The sequence below is a fragment of the Sorex araneus genome, chromosome 1 (genome assembly GCF_027595985.1).
Source record: "Sorex araneus isolate mSorAra2 chromosome 1, mSorAra2.pri, whole genome shotgun sequence".
Lineage (NCBI taxonomy): Eukaryota > Metazoa > Chordata > Mammalia > Eulipotyphla > Soricidae > Sorex > Sorex araneus.
In genome coordinates, this window is record NC_073302.1 from 96,315,658 (window position 1) to 96,333,778 (window position 18,121).

At 39.5% G+C, this 18,121-nt stretch overlaps 1 pseudogene; it reads right to left on the reverse strand.

Annotated features, from left to right (window-relative positions):
- The window catches only part of LOC101539722 (protein SET-like), a 169,166-nt pseudogene that overhangs the window by 116,614 nt on the left and 34,431 nt on the right, over positions 1-18,121 (reverse strand).

Sequence of the window (18,121 nt, forward strand, 5' to 3'; positions counted from 1 at the left end):
ACCAAATGCCCTAGAACAGACTGGTTGAAGAAACTTTGGAACATCTATACAATGGAATATTATGCAGCTGTTAGAAAAAATGAGGTCATGAACTTTGCATATAAGTGGATCAGCATGGAAAGTATCATGCTAAGTGAAATGAGTCAGAGAGAGAGACAGACATAGAAAGATTGCACTCATCTGTGGAATATAGAATAGCAGAGTAGGAGACTAACACCCAAGAATAGTAGAAATAAGTACCAGGAGGTTGACTCCATGGCTTGGAAGCTGGCCCCACACTCTGGGGAGAAGGCAACTCAGATAGAGAAGGGAACATCAAGTAAAATGTGGCTGGAAGCCATGCGGGGGAAGGGTGATGCGTGCTGAATGTACACTAGAGACTGAACACAATGGCCACTCAACATCTTTATTGCAATCCACAACACCTAATTAGAGAGAGAGAACAAAGGGGAATACCCTGCCACAGTGACAGGGTGGGGTGGGGGGGGAGATGGCATTGGGGAGGGTTGGAGGGATGTTAGGTTTATTTGTGGTGGAGAATGGGCACTGGTGAAGGAATGGGTTCTCGAATTTTGTATGAGGGAAACATGAGCACAAAAATGTATAAATCTGTAACTGTACTCTCATGGTGATTTACCTATTAAAAATAAATTTTAAAAAATTTTAAAAAAGAATAGAAGGGACAGTGAAAGCTATTTTCTCTTTATCAAGGGTTGTGTACAACAGGAAGAAATCACACTCTTAAATGTGTGATTTAAGATACCTAATGAGGGACCAGCGAAATACTTAAAACAACTATAACAGATTTTAAGGAGGACGAATCACAAATCACGAAATCCCGTTGATCATTGATTTCTCGAGTGGGCTCGGTAACCTCTTTATTCGTCCTATCCCTGAGATTTTAGAAGCCTCTTTCCACTCAGCCTCCCCAACAATGCCACATTGGAGGATCTTTCAGGGTCAGGGGAATGAGATCCAGCTTGTTACTGGTTTTAGCATATGAATACACCATAGGGAGTTTGCAAAGGTCTCCCATGTGGGCAGGACACTCTCCTTCACTTGCTAGTTTCTCCAGAGGGAGAAGTAGGTTATAAGATATCGCTTCTGTGAGCTTGTTTTTAAGTTTCTGGATGTTGGCTGTTGATGGGATTACACACACCTGGGTTCCTCTGCCGGTAACTTCATGCATGAGGCTTGTCTGAACATGTGGAGAGGGGCCTTGAGCATGGCTATAGCTAGGTTCTTGTGGTCTTCAGCCGCCAGGTGCTGTGCTCGAGGTGGGGAGGGAAGCTGGAGCCCATCCCCTCCGAGGGGCTCTGGGGAAGACAGCCAGGCATGCGGGCAAGAGACTCTCTGCATTGCTCTCTTCTGGGAGCTTTCTTTTAAGCACATTGCTAGCAATACAATAGTAGTTGGAGACTTCAACATCGCCTTGTGACTTCTGTATAGATCAAAAGAACAAAACTCACCAAGAAAACACTGACTATGAAGGAAGAAATAAAAGAGAGAGAGCTAACAGACCTATACAGGGATTTACACACCACAAAGAAAGAATACACGTTCTTTTCCAGTGCACACGAAACATTTTCTAAAATAGACCAAGTGCTGCATCACAAAACATACCTCAATAGAATCAAGAAGATAGAAATTGTATCAACTATCTTTTCAGACCACAATGCACTGAAGATAGAAGCACACAATGTACACAGACGCTGAGAACCAAATCAAAAACCTGGAAATTAAACAACTCAATGTTGAACAATGAGTGGGTCAGGAAGGAAGTTAAGGAAGAAATCAAAAGATACCTGGAAACAAGTTAGAATGAAAACACGAGCTACCAAAACCTATGAGACACAGCAAAAGCTGTGTTAAGAGGAAAATTTATAGCTTTGCAAGCATTTCTCAGGAAGGAAGAAAGGCTAACTTAGATAATTTGACTTCACAGCTCAAGACCTTAGAAAAAGATCAACAAAAGGAACCCCAACCCAGCCGAAGGAAAGAAATAATAAAACTGAAAGCAGAAATTAATGACATGGGAACCCAAAAAACAATCCAAAAGGTCAATAAAACCAAGAGCTGATTCTTTGAGAAAATAAACAAGATTGATAAACCACTAGCAAGACTCACAAAGAAAAAGAGAGAACCCTAATAAACAGAATCAGAAATGAAAAACAGAAACTAATGAAATTCAAAAGATTATCAGAGACTACTTTGAGAGTATGTATGTCAAGAAGCAAGATAACTTAGAAGAAATGAATAAATTCCTGGATTTCTATCATCTCCCAAGACTGAACCAAGACTTGTAATACCTGAATAGATCCATTAGTATCAAGAAAATTGAAACTGCAATCAAAAGTCTTCCCAAAAACTAAAGCCCAGGCCCAGATGGATTCACTAGCAAATTCTTCCAAACATTTAAAGAGGACCTGTTGCCATTTCTCCTCAAGCTTTTTCAGAAACCGGAACTCTCCCAAACAGTTTTTATGAAGCACATATCTCCCTAATACCAAAAGCAAGCAAAGTCCTCACTAACAAGAAATACTACAGGCCAATATCCTTGATTAATATGGATGTGAAGACCTCAACAAAATATTAGCAAATAGAATCCAACAACTTATCAAAAAGATCATGCACGATGACCAAGCAGAATATATCCTAGTGATGCAAGGATGGTTTAACATTCGGAAATCAATCAACATAATCCATAATATCAAAAAAAGTGAAGATAAAAGCCATATGATCAAATCAATAGATGCAGAGAAAGCATTTGACAAGATCCAACACCTGTTTATGATGAAAACTCTCACGAAAATGGCTTTAGAAGGATCTTTCCTCAAGATAGTCAAAGCCAGGGCTGGAGTAATAGCACAGCAGATAGGGCATTTGCTTTGCACATGGTTGACCCAGGTTCGATTCCCAGCATCCCATATGGTCCCCTGAGCACCACCAGGGGTAATTCCTGAGTGCAGAGCCAGGAGTGACCCCTGTACATTGCCAGGTGTGACCCAAAAAGCAAAAAAAAAAAAAGATAGTCAAAGCCATCTACCACAATTCTATGGCAAGCATTATCCTCCTTGGGGAAAAACTAAAAGTCTTCCCTCTAAGATCAGTGACAAGACAAGGATGCCCCCTCTCACCACTTTTGTTCAATATAGTACTGGAAGTATTTGCTATAGCAGTTAGAAAAGAAAAAGACATTAAGGGCATCCAGATAGGAAAGGAGGAAATCAAGCTCTCACTATTCACAGATGATATGATACTATATCTAGAGAATCCTAAAAACTCTAGCAAGAAACTCCTAGAAACAATAGACTTGTACAAGAGAAACACAGGCTATAAAATCAATACCCAGAAATCCATGGCTTTCTTATATGCAAATAACGAGACAGATTAAAGTGAAATAAAAAAAAATCCCATTCACAATCATGCCCCATATAATCAAGTAACTTGGAATGAGCCTAACTACGGAGGTAAAGGGCCTCTACAAAGAAAAGTACAAAAATGCTACTCCATGAAATAAAAGAGGACATGAGGAAATGGAAACGTATTCCCTACTCATGGATAGGAAGAATTAACATTGTCAAAATGGCAATACTCCCCAAAGCACTATACAGATTCAATGTGATCCCTTTAAGGATACCCATGAAATTCTTCAAAAAAATGGATCAAGCAATCCTGAAATTCATATGAAACAACAAATGAGCACAAATAGCTAAAGGAATTCTTGGGTAAAAGATGATGGGAGACATCACCCTCTCCAACCTCAAACTATACTACAAAGTGGTAACAATTAAAACAACATGGTACTGGAACAAAGGCAGAGCCTCAGACCAATGGAACAGGGTGGAACATCCCTACATACAACCCCAAATGTATGAACATCTAATCTTTGATAAGGGAGGAAGAAATGTGAAGTGGAGCGAAGAAAGCCTCTTTAACAAATGGTGTTGGCATAACTGGAGAACCACATGCAAAAAAAATGGGCTTAGACCTCAAACTAACATCATGGGCAAAAATCAGATCAAAATGGATTAAAGATCTCAACATCAGACCAGAATCCATAAGGTACACTGAAGACAAGGTAGGCAAAACCCTCCATGATATTCAGGCTAATGGTATCTTCAAAGATGACATGCCACTGACCAACCAAGTGGAAACAGAAAAAAACAAATGGGACTATATTAAACTAAGAAGCGTCTGCACTGCAAAAGATACAGTGACCAAAATACAAAGGCAATCTACAGAATGTGAAAGAATATTCACCCATCTGATAAGGGATTTATATCAAGGATATACAAGGCACTGGTTGGAATCTGCAAGAAGAAAACATCCAACCCCATCAAAAAGTGGGAAAATAAAATGAACAGAAACTTTCTCAAGGAAGGAATACGAATGGCAAAATGGCACATGAAAAAATGCTCTTCATCACCAATCCTCAGAGAGCTGGAGATCAAAACAGCTATGAGATACCACCTCACACCGTAGAGACTGGCACACATCCAAAAGAACAAGAGCAACTGCTTGTTGGCATGGATGTGGGAAGAAAGAGACTCTACTACACTGCTGGTGGGAATGCCGACTGGTTCAGCCCTTTTGGATAACAGTATGGACAATGTTCAAAAAATTAGAAATTGAGCTCCCATTTGACCCAGGAATACCACTCCTGGGAATATATTCCGGAGAGGCAAAAAAGTATATTCGAAATAACATCTGCACTCGAATGTTCATTGCAGCACTGTTTACAATAGACAGAATCTGGAAAATAAAACCTAGTTCCTGAGAACAGATGATTGGTTACAGAAACTTTGACACATCTATGCAATGGAATACTATGCAGCTATTAGAAAAGATGAAGTCATGACCTTTGCATATAAGTGGAGACACATGGAAAGTATCATGCTAAGTGAAATGAATCAAAAAGAGAGAGACAGAAATAGAAGATTGCACTCATCTGTGGAATATAAAGTAACAGAATGGGAGACTAGCACCCAAGAATAGTAGCAATAAGTACCAGGAGGTTGGTTCCATGGCTTGGAAGCTGGCCTCACAAGCTGGAAGAAAAGGCAACTCAGATTTAGAAGAGAACACCAGGTAAAGTGTGGTTCGAGGACCCACTGGGGATGAGAGATACGTGCTGAAAGTAGACTGTAGATCAAATACTCAATGCCTCTACTGTAAACCACAATACCCAAAAGGAGAGAAAGAACAAAAGGGAATGCCCTGCCACAGAGGTAGGATCGGGTGGAGTAGATGGGATGGAGGGCTAAGAGCGATACTGGGATCATTGGTGGTGGAGAATGGGCACTAGTGGAGGGATTATATGCCTCGAGCATTGTATGACTGAAACACAAGCACGGAAACTTGTAAGTCTGTAACTGTACCTCATGGTGATTCACTAATAAAATCAATAATAATAAAAATTTTAAAAAAATCAAGGAAGGATCCTCAACAAATTTTTTCAGGTAGTTAAATCTTCAGAATTTTAAGCTCTGAGGTCTTAGAATGGGAAAAGATCAGGCTTCTGGCCTTCTCTTCTGGCCAGGCCTGGCAGCTGATCCACCCAACCTACCTTGCTGTAGAAGCTGATTTAGCTCACAGCTCCTAAAATACACAACCATGACACCTCCTTCAAAATTCCACAGTATTAATAGCCCAATAGGAGCATAACAAGTTTGATGGGGGATATGTGTAGAAGCTCACCAAGCTCTGTGAACATAAACAGTAACAAAGGATGCTCAACCAGCATAAAACAGCTTAGTAGATTCTTAGAATTTACTGTGAGATATAACAATATCACAAATTGAGGCTAGTTGCTCTATTTTGTGATAATTCCATTTGCCACTTTGTTGGAGCAAATAATGTGAAGTAAATTTCTTATGTGACTGATTAGGGTCATGCTTGGGTAGTTGGAAGGAAAATGGGGACACTGGTAGAGGGAAGGTCACACTGGTAGTGGGATTGGTGTTCGAACATTGCTTGCCTGAAACAACTATACTATGAACAATGTTGTAAATTATGATGTTAAAATTTAAAAAATTTTAAAACAAGGAATAATTTCTATATATTTGTCTAGTGTATATATGTCTATATAAGTATGTCTATATGTAACTATAAGGACTGGATTGATAGCACAATGGGTAGGGCATTTGCCTTGCACGCGGCTGACCCAGGTTCGATTCCTCCCTCCCTCTCCAAGAGCCAGGCAAGCTACCAAAGAGTATCCTGCCTGCATGATAAAGCCTGGCAAGCTACTGATGGCATATTCAATATGCAAAAAATAGTAACAACACGTCTCACAATGGAGACATTACTGGTGCCTGCTCGAGCAAATCGATGAACAATGGGACGACAGTGCTACGTGCAGTGCTATGTAAATATATATGTCTCTATATAGCTATAATTATATTTGTCTAATTTTAAACAATCAAATTAACATCCTATTATTCATTTACTAGAAGTTTGATTTCATATTTAAAAGAAGAGTTGTTGAATACAGTAAGAGTCTGAATAAGTTCTTTTCTCATTCCCCACGGTTTTTTTAGATGAACTTGTTCTGATTCACCACTTTTCCAGGGTAGCAAAGAGACAGAGTCATTGGAATGAATCTGACATTTGGAGTTGTCCAAGTGAACCATATTTTAACCATGAGAGTCACTATTGGGAAATCAAGATTCTAGTCATTCTAATGTTCTAAAATAAAATTGGCAGGTTTCCTTCTGAACTACAGGTTTAAGTGTTCACTTACATATTAGTATTAATATAATTCTGTGGAGAAAATATGTGTCCCACAGGATGCTCAAGGTTTCAAAAGGAACAGATGAACATTTGCATAACTTCCCAGGTGAATACCAGAGTGCTAATTTTTAATCTTTGGTATCTCTGCCAGACAGATGATGTGAATTCAGCAAAATTATTTGAGAAAAATAATTTTTTCTGAGGAAAACTGACATAATGTTTCTAAAGGTAGTGGGAGAATAAAAATGTATGAATAAACCTATATCTCTTAAAGGTTAGATGAATAACGCTATGCATATAGTTTGAATCATTATCAAATGACATTAGCTAGTCTGATTTTGTTGCCTTTTTTCTTTCACATAATAATTCTTGTTATGTATTGAATGCCATGTTCCCACAACCCCCAATTCCTATTTTGAAACTTGAACCCCTAATATTGATACTATCTGGAGGTTGAGTGACGATGAGAATGGCAGAGATAATCTACTACACACAATTTGTCATTTTAAATATTGCTAAAATGAGCAAGTTAGAAACAACTGAAATGGTTAAGGGAATAGTGACACATAACAAGGTGAGCGTAGGTCAGATAACTCTCACCAGCACAGATGGCAGCTTTCCTCTGATCCCTCACCTGGGCACACGAGCAGATTGCAACAAAAGCAGCACTTCTCACCCACATGGCCTGAAAGAAGGAAAGTCAAAGGGACAAAGAACAGTGGGTCTGTACATTAGAGTAGCAGACACAGAGCCCCAGAAATACTAGAGAGTATCAGACCCAGACCAGAGGTAAGGAAGGACTCAGCATATCTCTGAGTCAGGAGGGACAGGACAAGGACATCCTACACTGGAGAGAAGAACCAGAAGAGGATAGATCAAATGACATTATAAACAGGATGCAGAGAGAGAGAGAGACACACAGACATAGAGACAGACAGAAAGAGACATAGAGGCGGAGAGTCAGAGAGGCAGAGAAACAGAGAGAGACACAGACACAGACACAGAATCAGAGACAGAGACAGAGAGGAAGAGAGACAGAGCCCTAGACATTGGGAAACCATAGAATTACTTACACTGTGCTCTATAGAAAATTTAATATCAAACATTAGTGTTGGGGATGGACTGAGCTATCAGGGCAAGCTCACATAGACTGTACTACAGACAGGAATATTTTCCCCCTTCAAGCTTCCTTCAGAAAATAATTTCAGTATATTGAAAGGGGCAGTGTTCCTTTTCTCACAAAAGTCTGGTTGGTCTTTGACATGCAGATCTCCGGTGCTAGCCAGGCCTGATCTTTGACATTGTAGATTCTGGGCCTGGCCCAGCCTAGTCTTTAGGATGTAGATTTCAGGTGATGGCCTAGTTTGTATTTGAAGTGTAGATTTTAGGTGGCAGCTTAGCCTTGTGTTTGGGATGTAAATTCAAATGCTTGTAGCCAAAATGTTTTGGTTTTGTATCTTCTTTCCGAGGCCAAGATTATTGGTCTGCAGATGCAAGGAAATAATGCATATTCTACTGCCTCAATGTTCTTCCTGTAACTTCTTTTGATGCCTTTGGTTATGTCACTGTATTGAGCCCTTTAGAGGTACCATGATCAATAAAAGATCACAAGGCTCTCTACCTTTTGTCAAGAGTCAGAGAGAACCTTGGTACTCCATGAAACACATTTCTTCCGCGTTCCTTATCTCAGTGCTTCCGACCACACGAATGTTCACGCAACACATTAGGGATTTTTTTATGTTAAATTTATAAAAAAAAAAAGCTAAGGACACAAATTCAGGAGTTAGTTTCAAAGTAACAGAACTTTTATTTTTAATTTTTTATTTTTTTAAATTTTATTGAATCACCGTGAGATAGTTACAAGCTTTCATGTTTGGGTTACACTCACAATGATCAAACACCCATCCCTCCACCAGTGCACATTCCCCACCACCAATATCCCTGGTATACCCCCCTTTCCCCACCCTTCCCCCTCCCTACATGGCAGACAATATTCTCCATATTCTCTCTCTACTTTTGGGCATTATGGCTTGCAACACAGACACTGAGAGATCATCATGTTTGGTCCATTATCTACTTTCAGCACATATCTCTCATCCTGACTGATTCCTCCAGCCCTCATTTTCTTAGTGATCCCTTCTCTATTCCAGCTGCCTTCTCCCCTCTACTTATAAAGCAGGCTTCCAGCTATGGGGCAATCCTCCTGGCCCTTATATCAACTGTCCTTGGGTATCAGTCTCATGTATGTTCTTCTATATTCCACAAATGAGTGCAGTCCTTCTATGTCTGTCCCTCTCTTCCTGATTCATTTCACTTAGCATGATACTCTCCATGTCTATCCATTTATAAGCAAATTTTATTACTTTATCTCTCCTGAAGGCTGCATAGTATTCCATTGTGTAGATGTACCAAAGCTTCTTTAACCAGTCATCTGTTCTAGGGCACTTGGGTTATTTCCAGATTTTGGCTATTGTGAACAGTGCTGCAATGAACATACAGGTACTGAATGTCATTTCTACTGTGCTTTTTTTGCATCTTCAGGATATATTCCCAGAAGTGGTATTGCGGGGTCATATGGAAGCATAATTTCTAGTTTTTGAAGGACTGTACATATTGTTTTCCAGAAAGGCTGGACCAGTCAGCATTCCCACCAACAGTGGAAGAGGAAAAGAACATTCTTTTAATAGAATAAAAAATCTAGAAAAAAATTTTACTTACAGACTTAGAATATTGCAAATTCAGATTTTATGTTAGTACAGGCATAATTCTGAGTAAAGTATAAGGTGCCAAAAATATCAATAAATCATACACTTTATTCCTGCCTCATTATTCCTCTGTTTCTTCAACTTTTATTATTATTTGTTCCATATTTTCACATAAATTTTTTTGAGTTCCAAACATGGGTTGGAAAGTATTGTAAAAAATAATTTAAAAATATAGAAAACTCACCAAATTGGGGGATAAATAATGAAATGCTTCTTATTTATTTGATATTAAGATAAACTTGAATCTATTCTAACTGATTTACTTTTATGCCAAGTAATTCAGTAAGTTAGTCAAGGCAAATCATAGGAGTGGGCAAATTTAAACATAAATTAGATCCTGCAGGTGTGTTCTGTCCTTTAAATACACATTATGGGAGTTACTGAGATAGTCCTGTAGAGATTTCAACATTTAAAGAAGATGAGGTAGTGTTTTCTATCATAGTCATGGATCATTGCAGCTGAAGAGCTGCTGGAGACTTTAATATTGAATAAACTGAAATGTAGTAAATGCACATCAGAGGCGTTTACAATATACTCAGACAGTTTTGTCCTATGCCAGCTTATAATGTGGGGGTGACTGACCTTGGAGTTTGGTTTTTCTGTTTAGGTAAATTGGTAAAAGTACAAATTGGAAAAGGTCATTCAGAGAATGGTTAGTAGGAAGGCAGGAAGGAGACAGTGATGACTCAAGAGACAGAAAACATGGAAACATAACCTTAGGTTGAGTTGGAGCAGATCAGGGGAATTGACAAGCAGACTGAAGAGTTAAGAATATAGAAGTGTGAGAGAATAAGGGAAAAATACTGAAGGTAATGTCTTAATGGTGTTTTTTCTCCATGAGATCAATGGTTCCTTGGCTCATTTCTTGGAGAATTTAGATACCATTTAAACTGTGTGTAACAGGTTTAATGTTTTTTCAAGATGTAATATGTTCTATTAGTTTTAAATTAAATTTTAATTAGGCATAATTAAGTTATGCCTAATTAAAATTAAATTAAGTTAAATCAGTATTTAATTACTATTAATTAGTGTTCAGTTGGTATTCTTTGAATATTTGTCCTTGAATACTGGATATAGGCAATGAAATACCAATCATTTGTCAAAAGATTGAAATTAGAGGAGTTTTTTTTATTAATATGTACTTGTTAGGTCAATATATATTATACTTCTATTACAAAGAATGTATTACAAAGAAAGCAATACATTAATTTATTTTTTATTTTTTTATTTTTTAAATTAATGCATTTGCTTTTAAACTATAAAGAATCACAAAAGTTAAAAATAACTATGGCAATGACAAAGTCTATAAATCTGCAAAGTCCAATGGGAATGTAAAGGCAACTATAACTATGAAATAAGCATATATACCTGATAAAATTTCAGCATCTGTAATTAAAACTATAAGACTGAGAGGTAGAGGGTGGGGGCGGGTGCCTGCCATAAAGGCAGATGTGTGTATGGGGGGGAGGTTCGAAGGGAAACTGGGGATATTGATGGTGGGAAATGTGCACTGGTGAAAGGATGGGTGTCAGAACATTATATGATTCAGACTCAATCATGAACAACTTTGTAACTGTAAGTCACTCTGATAAACTATATCTTATTTTTTAAAAAATAAAACAAATTTTTTAAATGACCATATAGAGATTTGTTTGATAGAGAAGAGTGTGTGATGAGGTGTCTGTGAGGAATCGGCCCAGAACAGACCGTAGGAATTAGTTTAGCTTTCTCAATGTGAAGGACTGGCCCAGGACAGACCACAGGACTCTTTTTACAGGAGCCCACCTTGCAGAATAACTTGTTTTTCTGCCCCTGAGCAAGGAATTCGGATGCAGGTGCCCCAGGTCGCAAGAAGGGTGGTGGTCAGACCAGATTACCAGATGTCTCTCATAAGACCTATGCACAAGGCCCATGACTGCCCCCAGAACAGGTACATTCCTGAATATTGGCGAGACTGCTGATCTCTAAAACCTTAGGCTAAGGAGTGATGTCCTTTTAAATGGATTGGTTAAGAAAGTTTGCAATATTACAAATCTATTGGCTATGAAATGTGTGGGCTCTGCTGTAACAGCTGGGGAAGGTCTATATAAGTTCTCCTTTGGAGAAGCTCAGGGTCTTGCCCAACCTGCTGGACCTGCGTGTCCGTGTAGGTGGCTGGACCCTGGCTAGCCAGTCTTACAATAAACCCTGCTTGCTGTTTGCAGTCTCTAGAGTCTCTTTGTTGGTAAGGGAGATCTCCATCCACGCCCTAACAGTGTCAAGAGCTGAGTTCAGGTAGCATATTTTTAGACTTCCACGTATAAGGTAGACTCTAGTAGTTTAAATAGAGTAGGAGAAAAGTTAAAACCAGGTAGACAAATTCACCCAGAGGAATATCATTTTTTGCCATTTGGACTACTTAGACTGGAATAAAATGCAGTGTTCTCACCTGTAAGGATTGACTTGTAACAAAGTTGGTGGCATCCATTTCTGGGAAACTGACCCTGTCCAGAGCATAGCCTGGCTCTGGGGAAGACTGGGGCAACTGCGCTCTCAAACTGGGAGGAGGTCAATATAAGTTTGTTGAATCATTATGTAGAGTTTATTAGATTATAAATAACAAAGTTTAAATATTTTGTGCCCATGCTGAAAAATGTAACCGAATTTCACCTGAAAATAGTTATAGTAGTACATTGATGTGTTACTAGTAAAAAGCTGGAATCAATTTCAGTGACATATATAGACTGCGTTCCCGTTTTCCAATTAAGCTATGATTTAACATGATTAAGTTTGAGGAAGACGGGGCTGGAGAGATAGCACAGCGGGTAGGGCGTTTGCCTTGCACGCGGCCGACCCGGGTTCAAATCCCAGCATCCCATATGGTCCCCTGAGCACGGCCAGGGGTGATTCCTGAGTGCATAGCCAGGAGTAACCCCTGTGCATCGCCAGGTGTGACCCAAAAAGCAAAAAAAAAAAAAAAAGTTTGAGGAAGACTATATGCAATGGGGAGAAGCAAATTGCAAATTTACATGCATAAAAATGTTTGATAGCATGGAAAAATACTCTATAGAACTGAACCTATACAGTAATGATTTAAAACATGCAACTTATTCAGGGAGGGGAAATAAAATGGAATCAGAAAACACTCACTAGAATTTTTGTTGTTTTTATTTAGGGGCAACACTAAAAGAATTATAATTAAAAAATAAAACCTGCCACATATTTGTGCGCTTAATATATTTATTCTCTATTCTTATGGACATGGCTGAAATAGCTCATATTGACAAATTTAAATTAAAAAATTTAAAAATATCATGAAATAAACTTTCCTTTGTTTTTTTATTTATATCTCCAATTTTAACTCCTCAGAATGAATTGCTCTGAAGTTTTTGTATTAAAACCAACCAGGCTATTAGACTGTGCCTACATTTTTGGTTTAAATTAGGTATGCTGTTTTGTCTTTGTAGTGTTGAAATATAGCTTCCTCTACTCTATGTGTGCTTTACACATACTTTCAAGTTAAATGCATGTGCTACTTTTTGGGGTTAAATAAATACTATATTTTATTTTATTATACTATATAAATATTGCTTGTGGCTGAGCCTCATAGTACTTTTTGTATAATTTATAGTTACTCATGGATTTATGCTCATTCACTGATTTTATTTTTGTCTACTGGTAATTTTATACAATTCCCATTCATAATTTATCCAAGTACTTTTCTTTGACAGATAAAATATTCTTTTTCTTTTCTTTTCTTTTTGGGTCACACCTGGCAATGGTCAGTGTTTTCTCCTGGCTCTGCACTCAGGAATCACTCCTGGCAGTGCTCATCGAATATGGGATGCTGGGAATCTAACCTGGGTTGGCCCTGTGCAAGGCAAATGCCTTACTCACTGTGCTATCGCTCAAGTCCCTCTTCCTTTTTCTAATTGAATCACCGTGAGATACAGTTACAAATTTTCATTATTACATTTCAGTCATTCAATGATTGAGCACCCATCCCTTCACCAGTGCACATTTTATACCACCAATGTTCCCAGTATCCCTTCACCAGTGCACATTTTACACCACCAATGTTCCCAGTATCTCTTCCACCACCTCCACCCCATCCTACTCCCTGCCTCTGTGGCAGGTACATTCCTTCTTACTCTCTCTCTAACTTTGGGCATCATGGTTTGCAATATAGACACTAAGAAGCCATCATGTTTGGTCCTTAGTCTACTTTCAGCACACATCTTCCATCCCAAGTGATCCCTCCAACCATCATTTACTTAGTGGTCCCTTCTCCATCCCTACTGCCTTTTCGTCCAGCATATGAGGAAGCTTCCAAATCCATGGAGTGATCCTCCTGGCCCTTATCTCTAATGGCCTTAAGTGTTAGTCTCATATTCAGTGTATCACTGTCATCCTGCTCTTCATCGATTTGCTTGAGTGGGCACCATTAACGTCTCCATTGTGAGACTTGTTACTGTTTTTGGCATATCGAATATTCCATAGGTAGCTTGCCAGGCTCTGCTGTGCAGGCGAGATACTCTCGTAGCTTGCCAGGCTCTCTGAGAGGGACAGAGGAATTGAACCCGTGTCGGCCATGTGCAAGGCAGATGTCCTACCCACTGAGCTATCGCTCCTGCCAATTGGTCTCTGCCAATTGGCAGTCTCATATTATGTTACTTTATATTCCACAAATGAGTGCAGTCATTCTATGTCTGTCCCTCTCTTTCTGACTCATTTCACTTAGCACTGTAGTCTCCATGTCTAACCATTTATCCTGTAGACCAATGGAACATCATTAAATATTCTGACACAGCCTCTCAAGTATATGATCACTTAATCCTTGATAAAGGAGCAAGAAATGTGAAGTGGAGCAAAGAAACTTTCTTCAGTAAGTGGTGCTGGGAAAACTGGACAGCTACCTGCAAAAAAAAAAAAAAAAAAAAAAAGAACTCTGACCTCTGTCTAATGCCAGGCACAAAAGTCAGATTAAAGTGGATTAAAGACCTCAATATCAGACCTGAATCCACAAAGTACTTGGAGGAAAATGTAGGCAGAACCCTCAATAATATAGAAACTAAAGGCATCTGAACAAGCAAGTGGAAACAATATAAACAAAAGGGACTACATTAAACTAAGAAGCCTCTGCACCTCAAAAGAAACAGTGACCAAAATACAGATGAGCCCACAGAATGGGAAAAACTATTTACCCAATATTTATCAGATAGAGGCAGATAGTCTCTTGCCCGCATGCCTGGCTGCTTCCCCAGGGCCCCTCGGAGGGTATGGGCTCCAGTTTCCCTCCCCACCCTGAGCAGACCTCCTGGTGGCCAAAGACCACCAGGACCTAGCTACAGCCATGCTGAAGGCCCCTCTCCACAGGTTTGGACAGGCCTCATACATGAAGGTACCAGTAGAGGAACCCCAGTGTATGTAATCCCATCAGCGGCCAACATCCAGAGAGAGACTCTCAGCAGGCTATATCTTTAGCCTACTTCTCTCTCTGGGAGAAACTGGCAATCTTCTGAGAGTTTCCTGCCCACATGGGACAGCCTTGCAAGCTTCCCATGGTGTATTCATAAGAAAAATCCAGTAACAAACTGGATCTCATTCCCCTGACCCTGAAAGAGCCCCCAGTGCAACATCGTTAGGAGGGCCGAGTCGAGATGGACTTCTAAGATCTCAGGGAAAAGACGAAATGAGATGTTACTGAGCACGCCCGAGAAATCGGTGATTAATGGGGTTTCGTGATTTCGTGATCATGAGGCATAATATCCTGGTAGAATTTTACAAGAAAAAACCTCCAATCCTATCAAAAAATGGGAGAAGAAGTGAACAGAAACTTCCTCAAAAAAGAAGTTCAAAGGTCCAAAAGGTACATGGAAATTATGCTCTACAAAGTGAATCATCAGAGAGATGCTACTCAAAACAACGAGGTATTATCTTAAACCACAGAAACTGGGACACATCAAAAAGAAAAAGAATAATGGCCACTCAATGCCTCTAGTGCAAACTACAACACCCAAAAGTAAAGAGAACAAAAAGGAGTGCCCTGCCACAGAGGGGTAGGGATGATGGGAGGGATATTGGGATCATTGGTGGTGGTGAATGGGCTCTGGTAGAGGGAAGGGTATTCGATTATTGTATGAGTGAAACACAAGCATGGAAGTTTGTAAATCACCCCAAGGTGATTCACTAATAAAAATTAAAAAAAAATTTTTAAAGAAGAACAAACAATGCTGCCATGGATGCAGGGAGAAAAGGACTCTCCTTCATTGTTGGTTGGAATGCCAACTGGTCCAGTCTTTTTGGAAATCATTATGGGAATTCCTCCAAAAACCAGAAATTGAGCTCCCGTATGACCCGCAATACCACTTCTGGAAATATATCCTGGAGATGCAGAAAATACAGTAGAAATGACATCTGCACTTGTATGTTCATTGCAGCACTGTTCATACTAGCCAGAATCTTGAAATAACTTGAGTGCCCGAGAACAGATGACTGGTTAAAGAATTTTTGGTACATCTACACAATGGAATACTATGCAACTGTTAGGAAGGCTGAAATCATGAATTTTCATAGAAGTGGATGGGCATGGAGAGTGTGTAATCACAAAAAGGGCATGTGATAGTCTGGTAGTCTCATGCTGCTTGGTAGTCTCATGCTGCTTCCCCCACCCTGGGCAGGTCGATGATGAAGGGCTGGCTTAGGAAGGAATGGGAGCCAGGCTGGTTGGTCTCAGGTGAAGTTTATTCCATTCCCAACTCCATTCTCTTCTGATTCTCCTCCTACTTCTTCCTCCCCCATGCTACTTCATTCTTCTTCAAGCTCTGGATCTGGATCCCCCGGATCTGGTACCCCCAGCCTAGTTAAATCACATCAGCATGAGGGGTTGGGGCTTGCACATAGGTGTGGTCACAATCAATAGGGGTAAAGTTCTTTCCCTCAGGGGATGCTGCTTCTAGGACAGATTCTCTTTCAGCAGGACACCCGCCCAAGGGTGGAGTCCCATGGGTGTGTTTCTCCTCTCTTTGTCCAACAAACATATAAGCATTCATAATATTAATCATTTTGTATGGACACAGTAAGAGATACTTTAAGATTATAGAATTGCTCGCCTGGGGCCATCTCAATCTCAGACTACAGTGCTCAGGCCAGATTAGTCTTTCCTATCCCTAGCAGGGTCCTTCATCATTGCTTTTGGATCATGACAGCATTTGTCCATGATCAAGCTCTTAACTTATAGTTAAGAATAGTGGCACTTTGGCCTGGTCCATTTCGATGCCAGGGTAGCTCACAGTTTGCCTTCAGTCCCTTGTCCCTTCAGTCCCTTGTCAGGACGCTGCATTTGGGGTGCTAGGAACTAAACGGCAACTGAGGCTTAAGTCGAGAAAACAGATGCCCTAAAGTGAATAATATTGAAGAACCAATTAAATCCAAATTACAAAAGCATAATATTAACTGTCTTTCTTTGTCCATACAAAAAGGACATTGCTTTAAAGTAAACTATTCAAAAGACGTAAGGAGAGGAGAAAGGCAATATAGACTTGCAAGTTTGGTGTCCTAGAAAGATCTGACCTTACAAATTAACAGAGTCAGATTAGGGGGGAAAGCTTATTAAGTGGTTGGGGAAGAGAGCATAGAGAAGTGGTTACAGATAGACAAAGGAAGGGGAGTGACTCGGGAGCACTGTGATGGGTGTGACCCAATAAACCTAAGCTCTTTGTGAGCTCTTTGTGGCAAGGGAGAAAGGACAAACCAATGATATCCTATGAAGAGTGTCTAAATTTTCTTCAGAGACTCCCTCTTGTTATCATGCATCTCCCACTACAATACCTCCCAGTACTTCTTTTAGCTGCTTCTACTCATGCCAAAACTTAGCATTAGAATATTTGTTTCCTGGAGGCTCTCTTTTTCTCCTCGGTTTCATGTTCTGGTTTGGTAAGGCAAATCTTTATAAACTTTCTTATTTAAAGGTAAAATATTTGAGATCTATTTATTAATTTTTTCCCTTGGATTTTTTCCCCCAAAACATTGCTCAATGATTTTATACTGTGTTCATTACTAAAATTCAACTTTTATTTTCTTATTGTTATGTGTATAAATTGGTTTGCCTTGCTGAAAAATTTTAGAATTTACTTCTTACTCATGGTGCAGTAGCTTTCATGATAACATAACAGGGTATAACAGGACAGGCTCATGATGACATAACAGGACATAGAAGAACATGACAGAACTTGGGCACCATTCATTTATGTGTCAGATGCTGAGGGGGTGCGTTTCTGTTTCAGCAAAGTAGACTTGTGTTTTTCATTTGTTTGTTTAATTGTTTATTTCTGTGGCTGGAGCTATAGTATATAGGGTAGGTGTTCACCTTGCACTGGGCTGATCTGGGTACAATTCTGGAGCTTCTTATGGTCCCCCAAGCCCACTAGAAGTGATTGTTGAGAACAGAGCTAGGAGTAGGCCCTGAGTACTGAAGGTTGTGCCCACCCCCACAAAAAATGAAAATAATTTCTTCTTCATTTTATTTTTCTTTTCTTCTGGAATTTTGTTTATTGGCTATGAATATATGACATTTATTCTTTGATCTTCTAAGGGATAAAATACCTGCTACAGAGGCAGGTGGAGAGTGGGAAGGAAACTGA